The 16,378-nt window shown below is 33.1% G+C and overlaps 1 long non-coding RNA gene across 1 annotated transcript in view; it reads left to right on the plus strand.

Moving 5' to 3' along the window:
• The first annotated feature begins 1,737 nt into the window (after positions 1-1,737).
• LOC140608058 (uncharacterized) overlaps positions 1,738-16,378 on the plus strand; it is a 34,691-nt gene continuing 20,050 nt past the window's right edge. Inside the window, exons 1-2 of the long non-coding RNA XR_012010012.1 lie at positions 1,738-2,366; positions 2,442-2,577. This is a non-coding gene — a long non-coding RNA (uncharacterized lncRNA). The remainder of the gene's footprint in view (positions 2,367-2,441; positions 2,578-16,378) is intronic.

The raw sequence follows: 16,378 nt of genomic DNA on the forward strand, positions 1-16,378 counted from the left end.
GAATATCTCTGTGGAAATAATGAAGATGAGGTAATAAGGGAAGAGAATGGGATCAGATTAAGAAAGGGAATGGAGTGGCAATATGAACAAGATATAAGCAAGTCTTGTATTGTCTACTTAGTTGTAGACAAGATATGTGTACAATTAGCTTTGTACCTTAAGGAAGAGGTCAGGATTGTATATAAATCTTAGAGTTATGCATTTAAACAAAGTTGAAGTCCATGGTAAATAAATGAACTCATTTAAAGAAAATGTAGATAGAAAAGAGAAATCTAAAACCAGAACCCTTGGAATTCACCAATACATCAAGGCCTAGAAGAAAAATAGAAGCCGGCTAAGAAAACCAATATGGATGGTGTGTCCCCTGAAGTGGAAGAAAAACCATAAATGAGTGAGAAAATGGTATTCTGAAAACCAAGTGTTAATGATATTTCAAGACTAGATGAGTGAACGATTTTGTTAAAAGTTGTTGAGATGTTGAGCACTGGATTAGCAAACTGAAATATTTGAGGCCATGAAAAGAATAGCTTAAGTGAAGTGGTAAAGATGAAAACTTAATTGGAATTAATTAAAAAGATAATGGGTATATGAGCAAACATAAGTTTTAAAAACTGCTTATTGCTGGTTCTCCAGAGACTGCATTCCAATGACAGAAAAAAAAAATATTTTAAGGGAAAAACATCAAAAGACAGGGTCTGAGGAAATAATAGATACAAAATTTTAGATACGGCAAAAACCTGAAAAGTGGCAACTGGAAGAGCAAACCTAGAAAACTGAAAATTCAGCTGACCATGGGGAAAGCTCTCAAACAGTGCATTACTGAATAATACCAGGTGTTTCTGAAGGTCATTGAGGGATGCCTGGGTGGCTCAGTTGGTTAAGCATCTGCCTTTGGGTCAGGTCATGATGTCAGGATCCTGGGATCCAGCCTTCTCCCTCTGCTCTTTCCCCTGCTTGTGCTCTCTCTCGCTCACTGTCTCTCAAATAAATAAATAAATTCTTAAAAAGAAAGAAAGAAACTGGTTAAACAGATTGGATTGAGTACAGAGATGTTGGTTGAAATAATATATAAAAAAGAAACAGGCCTAAATCTCCTGTCCCTCTCTACTCTGACGGAGGACTGCTACTCCAACAAAAAGACCAGAAGAGTACTTTTTAGTGGTTGCACAAGAGAGCTTATGAAATATAGAATGTATGTCATACTAAGAACAGAGAGGCACTGCACTAAAATCATGGTGATTAAGTAAACATTTTGAATGTTAGTATTTCCCCACTGGACACCCAGAGCACCAGAATGAGACTTAATGTTATCATTGTGGTATAGACTAGGATGGTAGCAGCCCAGGAAATGAAAACTCATCTTCGAGATTTAGCTAGAGAAAGAAATCAAGAAAGATTCCACAGGTTTGGGTCTAAACACATAGAAGGCTCAAGTTGTCATTTGCTGAGACAGTGAAGAACATGGAGGGAGAAAAAGGTTTGGAACGTGTATGGAATAATAATGAGTTAAGCACTGGAAATGAAGTTTTAGATATTGAGTTGGCAGCCAGGACAGACAGCTACAGAGTTTAAGACAAACACTAAGCTAGAGATCCACATGGAATTCATTAGTATGTGGAGAGTATTTGATGCCATGAGACTGGTTCTGATTATCTAAGAACTTGGCCTATGTAGAGTTCCATGGATAGAATCTAGAATGCCAACACAGAGAACTCAGGGGGAAAAAGAAACCCTAAAGAACCCAGAGGAAGCTAGAAAATTAGGGCTGCATTGAGGCTAGAAAATTAGGGGTGCACTTTCACTCCTCTTGAGTGGTTTTTTTCTTGGTTTTGTTTTTGTTTTTTGGCTTTTTTGTTTTAAGAAATAGAAGGCCAGAGTTAAGCGGAAAATGATTATAGAGGTGGTACTGTCGGGAGGAGAGATGACATGTGATAGTCCTATAATGGAACTTTTTAATGAAATTATTAAAATATAACTCCCATACCAGAAAATTTCACTATCTTAAGTATACAATTCAATTGTTTTCTAGTAGCTTACCAGAATTTTGCAACCAGCCACACAATCCATTTTAGAACATTGTCCTCACCTCACAAAGAAACCCAAGCTCATTTCACCCCTTCCCTCCTCCAGCCCGCTATTTTACATACAATTGTTTTCTTACTCTCATGTTCATACCATTTACAAGTACATAGAGTATACTTGATTTTACATATTTATCTGTGAACTTGCAATATGGCTGAACTCATTTGTTAGTTCTAACCTGTAAGAAAAATTTAAAAGTTAGCTTATAAGGAAATAAAGTAGGACTGCTGCTCTCTACTGAATGCTCAAAGAAGATTTTAGAGTCTTGCATGTAGAGATAAAAGGTAAAGTGTTTTACTCTGTTTGAGTTCAGTTGCCAGTGTAGGAAGTATAATAAGACTGTGCTAAATTTTTGACAGTGGGATGAAATGAACAATGAAGACTACGAAAAAAAAAATGTCTGGTCTATTTGAAAAACCTCACGATATCAAAACCACAAAGAATTTTTTAAAACCACTTTTCTCTCAAAACTACTTGAGCAACTTTCTGTGAATGGTAAGTCAAACCTAAATAGAATAATAATTTTCCTTTTATGTCTGTAATGTCCTTGAGAATAAAACCCAAACATTTATCACTAATTGTCAACGTCTTAGAAAATGCTCACTTGTCAGCAGGCATTCTATAAATGTATATTTAATGAATAATGAATGAACGAATTGTTAGTTTGTCAGGATAAATTAAGTAAAATTGTACTTGAATGTACTTACTGCTTAAATGATATAATTAGGTATTATTCATTTCAGTAGTTGAGCACTAGTTCTCAACACCCTCTGAACAATGGAGTCACCTAAGGAGATATTTTAAAACACCAGCGCACAACCCTTCCCCCTAGAGTTTTTGATCCAAATAATCTGGATGGGACTTTGCTCTGGAGTTTTAAAAAAATTTCCAGGGTGATTCTAACTAATATGGAGCAAAGGTGGAGAGCCACCAATCATTAGCTTCTGCCAAACCCAATGATTTCCATTAAAGTATAATTAATGTTGACATTAAAAACCATTTTTATCCCAAATAGTCATCATATTTAGCTATGTACAAGTATACAACTTATTCTACAAGAATGAAATCTGCATGATGGGCACAACATAATGCCTGAAGGAATATATATACTCGTCATCAATGCATTTAGTTTATCTAGGACTTTCCCTTCCTGTTTGCTGTGCTTTAATAATCTACATTTAAATGTCCTAATAACAGTAAGTGTTTTATGTGCTAATTATAAATATACCATCCTAGGATATGACTCTTCCTCATGTGCCTTTCTTTCAAAATGCGATGTAGTAATGTAAGGATCTCATTCTCAAATGAGTGTTAGCTTTTGGGGAATGAAGATTCCTTTCAGAATGTGAAGAAGCCATGAAATCCATAAATTGTGCTTCTGGTTCCTGAGGTCCATCCCATTTATAAATCCCACAAAATCCTTGTCCCCTGATTAAGGAATTCTACACTGGAAGAAATGATTAGGTTATTATAAGGCAAAAAGCCCATCTTCTAAATTCTCAACATGTTGCATAAATAGTACATAAATTTCCATGGTGATATTACATTTTAATTGTAAAAAGATACTGTGTAATTTTATTACTGTTCTTGGCAAAGTTCTCACCAAGGCAGTCAGGGTTAGATATCATTATTCTCATTGAAGAGAAGACAAGTAGAAAATGTTTGGGTCATGCCCGGAGCATTCCAGGTGTCCCTAATTGCTATCTCTCTCCCGTAAAAATCTCTAATATACTGCCTTTGGAAGCTAAAATGCAACATGAACAGTAAAAGCCACCATCTATCAGATTATTCAGAAGAAACTCCATAAAATTTGGAAAATATCTGATGTTAGTAGGTTCCTTTTGTGAATTATTGGTTAATCACTAAACTGGAAAAGATATAAATATTTTTCATACTACTCATACTACTTCCAGTTATAGCAGAATCCTCTTTGAATACCACACTAAATGACTATCTCCTGGCTTGTCTTTAAATCTTTTCTATTCTTGCTGGATCTAATTTAAGTTAAAAACCCATGGGCTATATAAAACCTTAAAATTATACTGACATTTCTATAATCGCACAGCACAGGCAAGTAGCCATTACCTTCTTTTATGGAATTAGATCAAAAAGTAGCAATACCTCTTGCTTCATTCATACTACATTACTACTACGTTATTACATTTTTCCTCCTGTTGGACTACTGTTTGTAATTTTTATATCACTTTGACTGCCCTGTCAAAATTCCCTTTGAGGAAAGGGAGGACAGATTAGGGATTAAGAGAAACAAGTAACGAGATGACTTCTCATTCTCCTAGTCTTTCCTAGATTAGTTTTATTATAAAATTTTGACAAGTTTAATGTGATAGGGGAAACACAGCCACCAATCACACTGCCGGTATTTTGCAATCACATCCTAGAATATGATGACCCTCAAGGAAGATTAGAGCATGCATCTGTTTATATATATCCAATTCCCTTCTGACAGCTATAATCATGTATAATAATTCATGTTAATCTCATTATTACAGGTTTTCATTTTATGTTACCAAACCTAGTGGAGGAGATAAATTTGCTGCACATACAGAAGTATAAATTCCCCAGATTGCATTTAATTTATCTAATTAAAAGAATTCTTTCCTGATTTCATCCAGATGAAACTGCCTATAAATATGAGCAGTGACCTATTGTACAGCTCTGGGGATGCAAACTATAATAAGTGAGGAAAGACCTATGGTGGGTAATAAACATCATATAGGATCCGATAGATAGGTTATAAAATTTTGAAATGCTTTTTCTTAATCTTTCAAGAGAAATCTTAATCTCAACTATATTAAAATACCATTCTCTGTCAGATATATCCAAATGAAATGTGTTGCCACAGATAAATAGACATGAGAATGCTTTTATATTTTTATGTTCCACATAGAAAGTTATTATTTTTTATGTAACCAGAAATCCAACTGTTTCTTATAGAACATATCATTAAATATCATTAATGTGCAAAAAAGAAAAAAAAGATATTGTAATGAATTTCAGTTTCAATAGAACAACATTAGAAAGGATTTAGGTTATTTTTTTTTTATAAATTTTTATTTATTTATGATAGTCACACACAGAGAGAGAGAGAGAGACAGAGACACAGGCAGAGGGAGAAGCAGGCTCCATGCACCGGGAGGCCGATGTGGGATTCGATCCCGGGTCTCCAGGATCACGCCCTGGGCCAAAGGCAGGCGCCAAACCGCTGCGCCACCCAGGGATCCCTAACAATCACTTTTCATCTAAATAAGACATAAGCCTAGGGAAGGTGTGTTATTCTTAAGGTCAGCCATTTGGTATGTAAAAGAAAAAGGAGAAATCTTAATATGGCCATTTCTCCTAGTTCAGCTGTAGCCAGGATCCTCTATCACTGCTAATGCTACTTATGTAGAAAGAAGTTAAGTACTCAAATCCCCAACTTTGTATCCATGTTAATGAGATATATAATAAACTAACATATTCATGCCTCATATCCTATGTCTTAATTGTGTTGTGTGTACAATGGAGATGATTCCTTTCCATATTTCAACTTAAAAGGAAAATGAATTTCCTAACGATAAAGACTGGAACAGCTTGCTAAAAAAGTAAGGCACTAAAAGATAATAGCTTTTTGTCAAATTTATCAAAATAAATTCCCATGATATCAACGGCTTACTTTTCAGTAATGATTGACTAAAACTGGAATAAGTATCCTGCTGGAAAAATATTTTTAAGTTCTCAAATGTTTAAGAGAAGTAAGACAAGAAATCGGAACCTTCCGTTGAAGAGAGAGACAACTGAGAAGCAGAGATGCTGAGAGAGAATTTAGTGGCCTAGGGCACTCAGGGGTACAGAGATGTAATCAAAGGACTCTTTAGAAGATCCTTGATGAAAGTCCTTGCTTTGGCTGAACTAACAAAGGGCTGAAATTCAGGCATGAATCTGAGTAAGAAATGACAGACTACCACTAGGACTTAAATTCAGCTTCCAATTAACTCAATACATGAAACTGATTGCTGTGATTCTGGATGGCTACTTTCTATGGCTGACTGGCAGAAACAACTGTAAATCCTTCTTGGAGGAATAACATGCCAGCCATACAAATATTTCTATAAACAATATTGCAAATTCAATATCTAACACACTATAAAAATAATCCAAAAATTGAGTAGATAAATTAACAAAACCCAGAGAAACAACAAAAAATAGAAGCAGAACTATGAGCACTACAGATACTGGAGTTATTAGCAATAGACTTAAAAAAAAAACTATAAAACCTATTACAAACAGAATATAATTGAAAATTTTCATCCGGTTTAATAATCTGGCCTTATAAATGGAACATTTAGTTTACTTACTTTTGATATTGTTACTTAAATGTACCATTTTATTAAGTGATTTCCCTTTGCTTCATTCTATGCTTTTTTTTTCTCACTGTCCTTGTACCTTTCAGGAATGACTATGTGCATTTTGTTTTATTTTTCTTTTCATTAGCTTAAAAGTTAAATATTCCCTAATATTATAATACACCCCCTCTCTCTGTCTATATTAATTTAAGTAGACACAATATTCTTTCCATTTTTGTTTTTCTGAATATAAATATAAATTCACTTGAAAGTGAATTTTAAAGAATATTTCTAAATTGGAAGAAAAGAAAAAATAAAATAATAACATTCACACAATCACTTCCAACAGAACCAAGACATAGTACAGATGAAGCAAAGACAAATCACTTAATAAATTGGGAGATTTAAACTGAAATATGTGAATAACAATATTAAATGTAAATCAACTAAGTGCTTCATTTATTAGACAAGATTGTCAATTGAATAAAAAATAAAACCTCAATTATATTCTATTTAGGAGAGGCATATTTAAACATAACTTTTCAGGATGGAAGCAAAGAATAGAAAGATATATTCCATGGAAAATCTCATAAAAGTAACTGGTGTTGCTGTTAATTTCAAAGATGATAAAGCAAAACTATCACTAGAGATAAAGAAGGACAGCTCATTGTAATAAAAGGTTCAATTCAGCAATCAGAAGTAACCATTTTAAATTTAGAATGATGTAGCTTCAAAATATATAACCATTGACAACCCTACCAGGAATATATCTATACATGATATTTGCGGGAAACGTTAACATACTTATTCTCAATGGCTGGTAGTATGAATGCACATACAAACACATAAGAATATAGCCACTGGTCCTGGTAAATGTGTAATTACTGGCTCTCAAGAATAAAAGCCCTGGTTTGGAGGATTTACTAATTTTTGTGGCGTTAGTTCTCCCACCATGGCAGATTTCAAGCTCTCCACATCTGTCATTAATCTCGAGGAGGGAAAAAATACGTAGATTAGCCCCAGGAAAGTTGTCTTGAGCTTTCCACACCACTTGATATAATATACTGAACAAAAGAGATTAATAAATTGATCTTATAAGAATGTGCATGTAGGCCATTTCCCTATTAATAACTACAATATACCTTTTTCTGCATAGAGAACACTTATTACATAACTTCCCTATTCCTGACAATTAAGGTGAAGAGATGGAAATCATACAAAGTATTTCCATAACCACAATTAAGCTACAAATGAATGAGTAAATCTCAAGGTGTTTAGAAATTTTAACTTATTGATTGAATTAAAAAGTCATGATTTAATTTTTTTTAAAAGTACTTTGAATGACAATGAAAATAGCACATGTTAAAACTTGTGAGGTACAACTTAAATCAGAGGGAAATATATATCATTATGTATACCATCAAATGTATATATTAAAAATGAGAATGTTGGTAATCAACAAGCCAAGTATACATCAGAGGTCAATATATGAAAGACACACTAAATTAAGGATTATTATAAATAAATAGCAAAGATAAAATGGGGAACTAATAAAATAGAAAAAAATAAAGGAAGACCAACAAAACCAAAGTAAAAGCACTAACAAGTTGGAAGGAAAACTGATCAAGGAGAAAAATGGATCAATGATGAAAAATTTTCACCATGAAAATTCCTATGGCTAATGAAATACTAGTGAAAATGTGTCACTTCTGAGTAAAAATACTAGTGACATGTGTCACTTCTGAGTAAAAGCTTTCAGCCATGGGGTGTACCTACCATGTTCTCCTTTCCATTTGGCATGAGACAAGCAATGCTCGTAATGAGGCTTCTTCATCAGCTTAGGTCCCAGGGTATAGAACCTATGGAGGAGAGTCAGTCAACTCAAGATGACTGAGGACCGTGTATGAAAAATATATTTTCTATTGTAAATCACCAAATTGTCTTTTTTCTTTTTTTCTCTTTTTTCCCTTTTTTCTTCATTATCATGGTTATTTTTTCCTCCCTTATATTTAACAACAGCATAATTTGCAATAAACTGTTATAAGATTATCCAGATGGAAAATATTCAGAGAAATGGCCATCAATATCATGAGATACTATTAAGCCCTCACCTGAATGTATAAATTTTTTAATGACAATACAGAAGAATCTCACAATATTAAGCCAGACAAAAAAATAATATATACTCAATGATTATAGTCATTTGTATTTATAGTAAAATATAAAAAGGAAGCAGGAAAAATGGAGTAGAATGTTTACAGACCCATACTTATTTAAACTATAAATAAGAGTAAGAAGTAATGAAAGATCCTGATGTCTAACCTTTTCTAGTTCCCCTCAAAGCCTATGAACCTAAGTTGAAAAACCCAGGTTGAAGAATCTTGGAGGAAATTACTAGATTATTATAAGGTAATAAGACCATCCTCTAAAAACAAATTCTCAGCAAGTTGCAAAAAAAGACAAAAGAAATTTCAAGTAATAATAAATTTCAATCATAAAAATATACAGCAATTAAGACTTTGTAATTTCATTACTGTTCTTGGCAATATTCTTATCTAGGCAGTCAGTGTTAGATACCACTCTCATTTAAAAGGAGAGGATAGATAAAAATGTTTGAGTCATGCCTAGGGCAATCCAGATGCCCATAATTGCTATCTCTCTTTCACAATGTTTCTAAACACTGTCTTGGGAATCTGAAATGCATCACAGTAATCACTAAACTAGAAATAATTCAAATGTAATGCCTGACACACAGTAGATGATCAATACATTTTATTTTTCTAGATCCTCTACTTCCTGTTTGCTACATTTTTATAGTATGCAGTACCTGGTATTATATTTGAAGTTAAAACTAAGTGGTTCTAAGATAATACACTTTTACACTCTTTTCTTTCAACAACTCACTATAGTATCATAATGATTACACTTCCAGAAAAATGTTAGTTAACTTTTGAGGGATACAGATCCCTTTGAGAATAAGAAGGTGTGACCTCTCTCTTTCCAGATAATTTTGCAAGACACTGAAGGTAAGAAAAGTCAATATGGTGTTTAGTTTTGAGAGTACTGATTAGGAGATGACATGATACAGGTTCTCTGGTACTGCTCCCATCAAAAAAAGAAAAGAAAAATGAAAGAAGAAACTAAAAAGGAGAGAAAAAAATGAAATTAAAAAGTCCTATTTCTCAAGGTATGAAGATAAGGAGAATTTCTATTACTTCCTAACTATTAAGAAAAGACCATAAAAATATGAGTTACCTAGGAGATCAAAAAGACAAATAGCATGGCCTGTACTTCTATGAGTCATCAGGCCCCAGGAAACCCCAAAATAGGCCACATATCTTTGGCTTGTTTATACTTACAGACATTCTCTTAAGCACAGAACTATAATTAACCTCCCCCTAGCATCCTACTGTGGGAGACCATAACAGAGCCTGTGGAGATGAAATCTGAAATAAAATATGAAAACAGTGAATTTGTAAGCATTCTGTAACTAGAATATAGAACTCTACGACAGCAAAAACTTGGAATCTGTACTTTAGGTTCAAGCAACGTGGGTTACCACTGTGCCCCAATTCCTACTAAAAAGTACGGTCAGGAACTTCTTTCAAACTATTCCTCAATCTGCATCCATAGTTTAGACCAAACTTTAGGGAGTATCTGCCAGAGGAAGAAGGGAGGGACCAGGTTGTGGTACCCACTGAGGATCCTGACACTCATTTGTTTCATATGCAAACATTTGGAGTATTGCAATGCTAATTTATAAATTTAGTAGAAGTTGCCTTGGGTGAATCCGGTAACTTCATCAGTCCTTAAAACTGGACCACTTTGTGATCCATCTTACCTTATCCAGACTCACAAATCTTCAAACAATTACAAAAGAAACAGAAAAGACTGATTTGTTAAAATAAACAAATAATAATAATAATAATAATAATAAAAGTAAAAATATCAATGTCAATAATGAAAATAAAAACCACACATATGAAAGAGTGCATAAACAAACTATGTGAAAGTTTATAAATTTATATTGAAGGCTTGAAATATAGATTATTCTAGTTTAGCAAAAGACAGAGCATAAAACCAACAAAAACTAAAAAATGAAAACATCTTAAATACTTATGACAAAGTTTTTATGTTACTAATACAGTAAAAGATCTATATACTAAAGAGGAAGAAAAACACAGCTCAGATGGTCGCAGGCAAACATATAGTATTTTCCTTCATTTTCGCATCAGCCTTATTGTATTTAACCTTTAAACTCTTTGAAGATATTCTCAGTGGGACTAAAACAAAAGATCTGTTTGATATTAAGCTAATCTGAGCAAATAGTATTCTTTTGAAACTCTCAGTGCTATCAATAATGAAATAGCATGAGGTGTTAAGCCAAGAGGCAGAAAGCACTTCTTCTTAGATTAAAGAGTGATAGAATAAAAAGACCTAGATAGAAATTATGTCTTCTACATCTACTGGCTGTGACATCCTGGGAAAATAACTTAATATTTTTGAGCTTCACTTTCTTCTCCAAATGGAAATTATGCATTTCAAATGATGAAAAATGTACCATTATTGTCTGTACCACTCAGAAAATACTGCTGTTTTATTTGTAAGATGCCACCAAATATAAGATCCATGGTTATTTCAGAGATGATAAAAATTTTAAATTGCAAAAATCAATAAAATATCATAATACAAATGAGGCATGGATACAAAATGAGGCAATATATGCTAAAATGGTTTATAAATTAAATCAATAGGATATTAATTCTATATCCACAATCTAGTATTTCAATATACAGTACAATAAGTTGTTCTCTAGCTTGCTTTATATATGGACATTATGTCTCTCCAAAGAAATCATACATTATTTCAGAGCATATAATTTTTTGGTACTGCCATAATGCCTAGCATAAATTTGCAAAAACGAGGTACCATTTGTTCACTTTCAGATTTTGTGGAAAAAGTCAAATGACTGATATTTTCCTAAAACTTACTATTTCAATATTTTGTATAAATAAGAAACTTGAAAAGTTGCTACCCAATTAGACATTCAATTGAGGCATTATGAATGAACAGTCAATGTGTTACACTGCTAGTCTTTATTTCTATCTTATTTTTGTTTTAGGAAATTTATATTGTACATTTTACTGTTGAGAAACAATTCTCCATGGGTTTCTTATATTTTTGCTCATTTAGCAAAGTGAGGCACTGATGACCCATTGATCCACATTGTCTTTTTAAGGATGTTTGTATAGTAAAAAGTATGAAAGGACAGGCTTGCTTAAAGCCTTCCAACATACAGATCATGCCCCTCTGGAGCAAAAGCAATATATGCTTACTGTTTGATGGAATAAAGATAATGTCTCCTGAAGGGCAAAGAATAGGCATACTTCAGGTCCCCTAAATTCAGGGTTCCTCTCCTATAATGCATCTACCATATGCACATGTATCAGTTGACTCTCTTTAATGTTTCTGTATGACAATTGGAGTTTTGTAAAATGGAGCAAAATGATAACACTGTGTCTTCTATTGCTGTGAACAATAAACTGTCCATCTCTGACCCAAGAGTCTCATGTCTTCTATCACCATTCATGAAACTATGGTAGGCTAATTTGTTAGCTTCTAAGTAGGATAAAATTTTTAAATTTTCACAGTTGTTGAAATTTTACCTCTTTTTTAAACAATGAATTTGATATGACTCATGGTAATGTCTTATGCAATAATTTTGTTCAGGATTCTTCTTTCTACGGTAAGCAAAATCTTTTTCTCAAATGATATGAAATTATATCTTAACAACAAAGAAATGTGTACCTAAATTAGGCAATTAAAGTCATAGTTTAGGAAGATACGGCTCGAAATAGATGTTTGAAAGGTTTCATTTGTAAAACTTTTTAAGAGGTTATGACATACTTTTTATAATAATAAGGATTTAATTATGCCTGCAAAAACAGGTTATTCTAAAGGAAGTCTAAGAATCTATTCTACTTCTAGGAAAATATAAATTTGAGATGAGACCATCATTGATATTCTAGAATAATAAGGTAGAAAAGTATTAACACTATGAATAACATGGCAGCCTAGAATTGTACATATTCTTCTTACACATTCTTCTGTTTTTTGTTCTTTTAGTGGAGACTTACAAAAACTATCATTACATTTCACCTACAAACTTTGAAGATTATCATTTCAGGGCAATTGACCAAAGGGAACTCAAAGTTAGCTCAGGTACTATGTCATTCTATAATGTGGAATCAATTGAAAAAAAATCTGATTTGCTTCATTTAGGGTTATTTAACAAGAAAGGAAGTATGGCTCATTGCAGGTATTTGACATACTATTTCATTAATTTTTTTTGGTAGACAAAATGTCTAATAAGAAAATTTCTTATATTACATTTAATTATCATCACCTTTTATTATACTGTATTCATTTTAAATACAGTTACAGCTACATACATTTATAAAAGGTAAGTCACCACAAATATGTAAATTCCTATTTGTATCATAAAGGTGGAGAAAGGTAAAATAACACTAATTTCCCTTTTTCAATATTTTTTGTTAAAATACTCTATCACCATATTCACTATGCAACATTTATAATGATATATTATGATTACTGTATCAGTGAAACAAATAATTAAAGGAATAAAAAGACAGTGTTCAGGGGCTTCCTGCTGGCAGAGTTGGTAGAGTTGGTAACTGTGATCTCAAGATTATGAATTTTGAGCCCCATGTTGGGCACAGAGCCAACTTTAAAAAAAATTAATAATTAAAAAAGACACTGTTCAAAGAGAAATGCAGTGAAGACCATAATAAATGTCAAATGAGAAGGAAAAATGTACCAATTTTCAGAAGTACTCTATTCTGAAACGTTTGTAGCTTTTGATTTTACTCATAGCCCACTCCCAAATTATTCTTCAGAATCTACCAATCCGTAGGCATTTGGTATGATAATTTTTTTGATAATTTTCAGATATTAAAAGAATAACTGAAATCTTCCTCACTTTGAAAAAACCATAGTAAACTGTCATAAAGTCAATGAGACAAAATAATTTAAAAGTCACTAAGCATTTAAAAGTTGAAAGTTCTTTATAAATTGTTAATTTGTACCTATCTACCAGAGTCATAGTGCAATACATTTATATGGATGTTTGGCTCAATTATTCTGAAATCTTTAATTGTTTAACTTAGATCATAGATTGATCACTAGACGCAGATTGATAATTAGCTATTTATTATTTACATATTATTTATGTATTTCCCAAGTCTTTCTCATAGAAAATTATTTCATTTATGAAAATTTTATTCAAGTTATGCAAATCTAGTTACCAAAATAAAATGATTTATCAAGGGAACAGAATGGAACTGGGAAAGATAGTACTTTCCTCGTTTTCACAAAAAGCAAGACTATGTAGTACATTACTGAAATTATTTATAAAACAAATATTATGGGGAAATAAAATCAGCCACAAATTCCTTTTACTCCTACCATGGAAAAGTGAGGTTAATATTTTCTTCCTGGGAAGGTGAGCAGGTTTTGTGTCCACTTTGACATACCGTGGTGGAAATGTTGACACAGTTTCTGTCTGTGGGCCTTACAATATTGGCAGCCGTTTCCTGCCTCTCAAATTACTCATTCTTGGAACTCAACTGCCTTGCTGTAAGGAGCCTAAAACATCTCAGGAGACTATGCACAAGGTACTGTAGACAGCCACTCTGCTCTCTGATGACAAGTAGCATCAACTGTCATCCATGTGAGCAAGCCATCTTGGATATCTGGTCCAGCTGGGTCTCCAGACATCTCCAGCCCAACAGCTTTCTGACAATAATCACATGAAAGATAGAACCACCTATTTGAGCCTTGCCAAGCCACAGAATTGTTACAGAAAAATATTGTGTTTAAGCTACTAATGTTTTAGGATGATTCACAGTATTATTATTTTTTAAGATTTTATTTATTATTTATTAGAGACAGAGAAAGAGAGAGAGGCAGAAACACAGGCAGAGGGAGAAGCAGGCTCCATGCAGGGAGCCAGATGCAGGACTTGATCTTGGGTCTACAGGATCACGCCCTGGGCCGAAGGTGGCGCCAAACCGCTGAGCCACCTGGGCTGCCCAGTGATTCACATTATTAATCAACAATAGACAACAAAAATGTAATATTTTATGTTGTACATATATAACTATATATGCTTTCAGTATTTTAAATTGTTTTATAAGAAAAAAATACCTATTGTTTCCACAAATGAATCTTTCTTATTTTGAAAATTTTCCAGTACTGATTTGATTGAGACTATATGCTCCATCAGGTAGATGGGTTACTTTAGTGTTAAGTTGTCCCAAAAGGAAAGATGTCACAATGAATCTTAATGTTCGAAACTAGTCTGAAGAGTTGCCAATTATGTCAATTAGTGGAGTTGTATGTGATCGACTTGTGGTTAGAATGAATAAAACTAAAATAAAATAAAAACTTCTTGCTAATCCATAAACAAATGTTCAGACTTTTCACCTCATGAGTGATCATGCAGGACAAACTCAAACACCAGTGATCTTTATTGTTGAAATCAATAACCCAAGACTATTAGATAACACATTTTATTTCTCTTGTGGTTACATTATCTGTTGTCTGTCTACCTGTCTATCTGTCTATCTCTCCCCATACATCCACATACCCACACATACAAATTCACATCTATTAAATAGTAAAATCTTTGGAAAATATGGAGAGAACATTTTAGAAGATGACTAGTCCTGGGATGCCTGGGTGGCTCAGTCAGTTGAGTGTCCACTTTTGGCTCAGGTCATGATCCTAGAATTCTAGGATCAAGATTCATGTTCGGCGCCCTGCTCAGCGGAGAGTCCACTTCTCCCTCTGCCCCTCACCCCGCTCATGCTCTGATTATCTCTCTCAGAAAGAAAGAAAGAAAGAAAGAAAGAAAGAAAGAAAGAAAGAAAGAAAGAAAGAAAAAGAGATGACTGGTCGCATGGAAAAAAGCAATCAAACAAAAGCAAAAATATAACTTGTATATTTTATAGATTTCTTTCCTGGGCCATGAATTAAATTTTCCACTCTATCAGTTGACAATTTATTATGTCATTTAAAATCAACAACTACATTTTTTTTTACCCTGGGGTTATTCATATTATTGGTAAAGATGGCCTACCAAATTTGCCAGAAAATTTCAAGTGAAGCTGTCAATAGCTCCATTTGCAACAAACAGTAAAGCCTGGCATATTTGAAAAGTCTTTACCTTTTATCCGTCAAAGTTATCTGCACTCTCTGGCATGCCCAAGATTAAAAGAAACAAAATAACCATGTAAAACTAATTAAATGTAATTATGACCTTATCACAGTGATAGTCTATAGCTCCAAGAAACATATCTAATATATTTTTCTCTTGCTTAAAATTTAAGTCAATTTTGTTGTCAAGTGTCTATTTTTAAAATTTCCTATTAAATGCACACACAATTTTTCTTAACTCTCTTAGATAATTTATCATCACTTTCCTTGCCATCACATGCTAATATCTCTCCTGAAAATCTGAGTAGGAGTGCATTGTATGCTACAATGTATTGGCAAATTTCCTTAAAATAATATATTTATGTCATTGAAGGTAGCTGGGAAATAACAGGTACAAAAAAGACTATTCTTCCCTTGTCTTTAGAGAGCTCAGAAAAGCCTAACCAAACCTAGAGAGGTCATGGTTGAGTAGTAAAACCTTATTTCCTCACTACAGTGAAAACTAACAGAAGGCTGAGTATTCAGTTTTTGATTAGCCAACCAAAGTTTAGTTCCAGATTATGGAGAGGTGCACAGAAGTTAAAGAGTGTAGAAACTGCAGACTACTTTGGGGCATGAATAATATTTTAGTGATAATCAAGACATGTCTATGCTTATAAGATTAAGATCTTATAATTTTAGCATCACAACTTGGAAGTGTTTACAACTAAATCAAA

This window comes from Canis lupus, chromosome 17 (genome assembly GCF_048164855.1).
Source record: "Canis lupus baileyi chromosome 17, mCanLup2.hap1, whole genome shotgun sequence".
In the NCBI taxonomy this organism is placed as follows: Eukaryota; Metazoa; Chordata; class Mammalia; order Carnivora; family Canidae; genus Canis; species Canis lupus.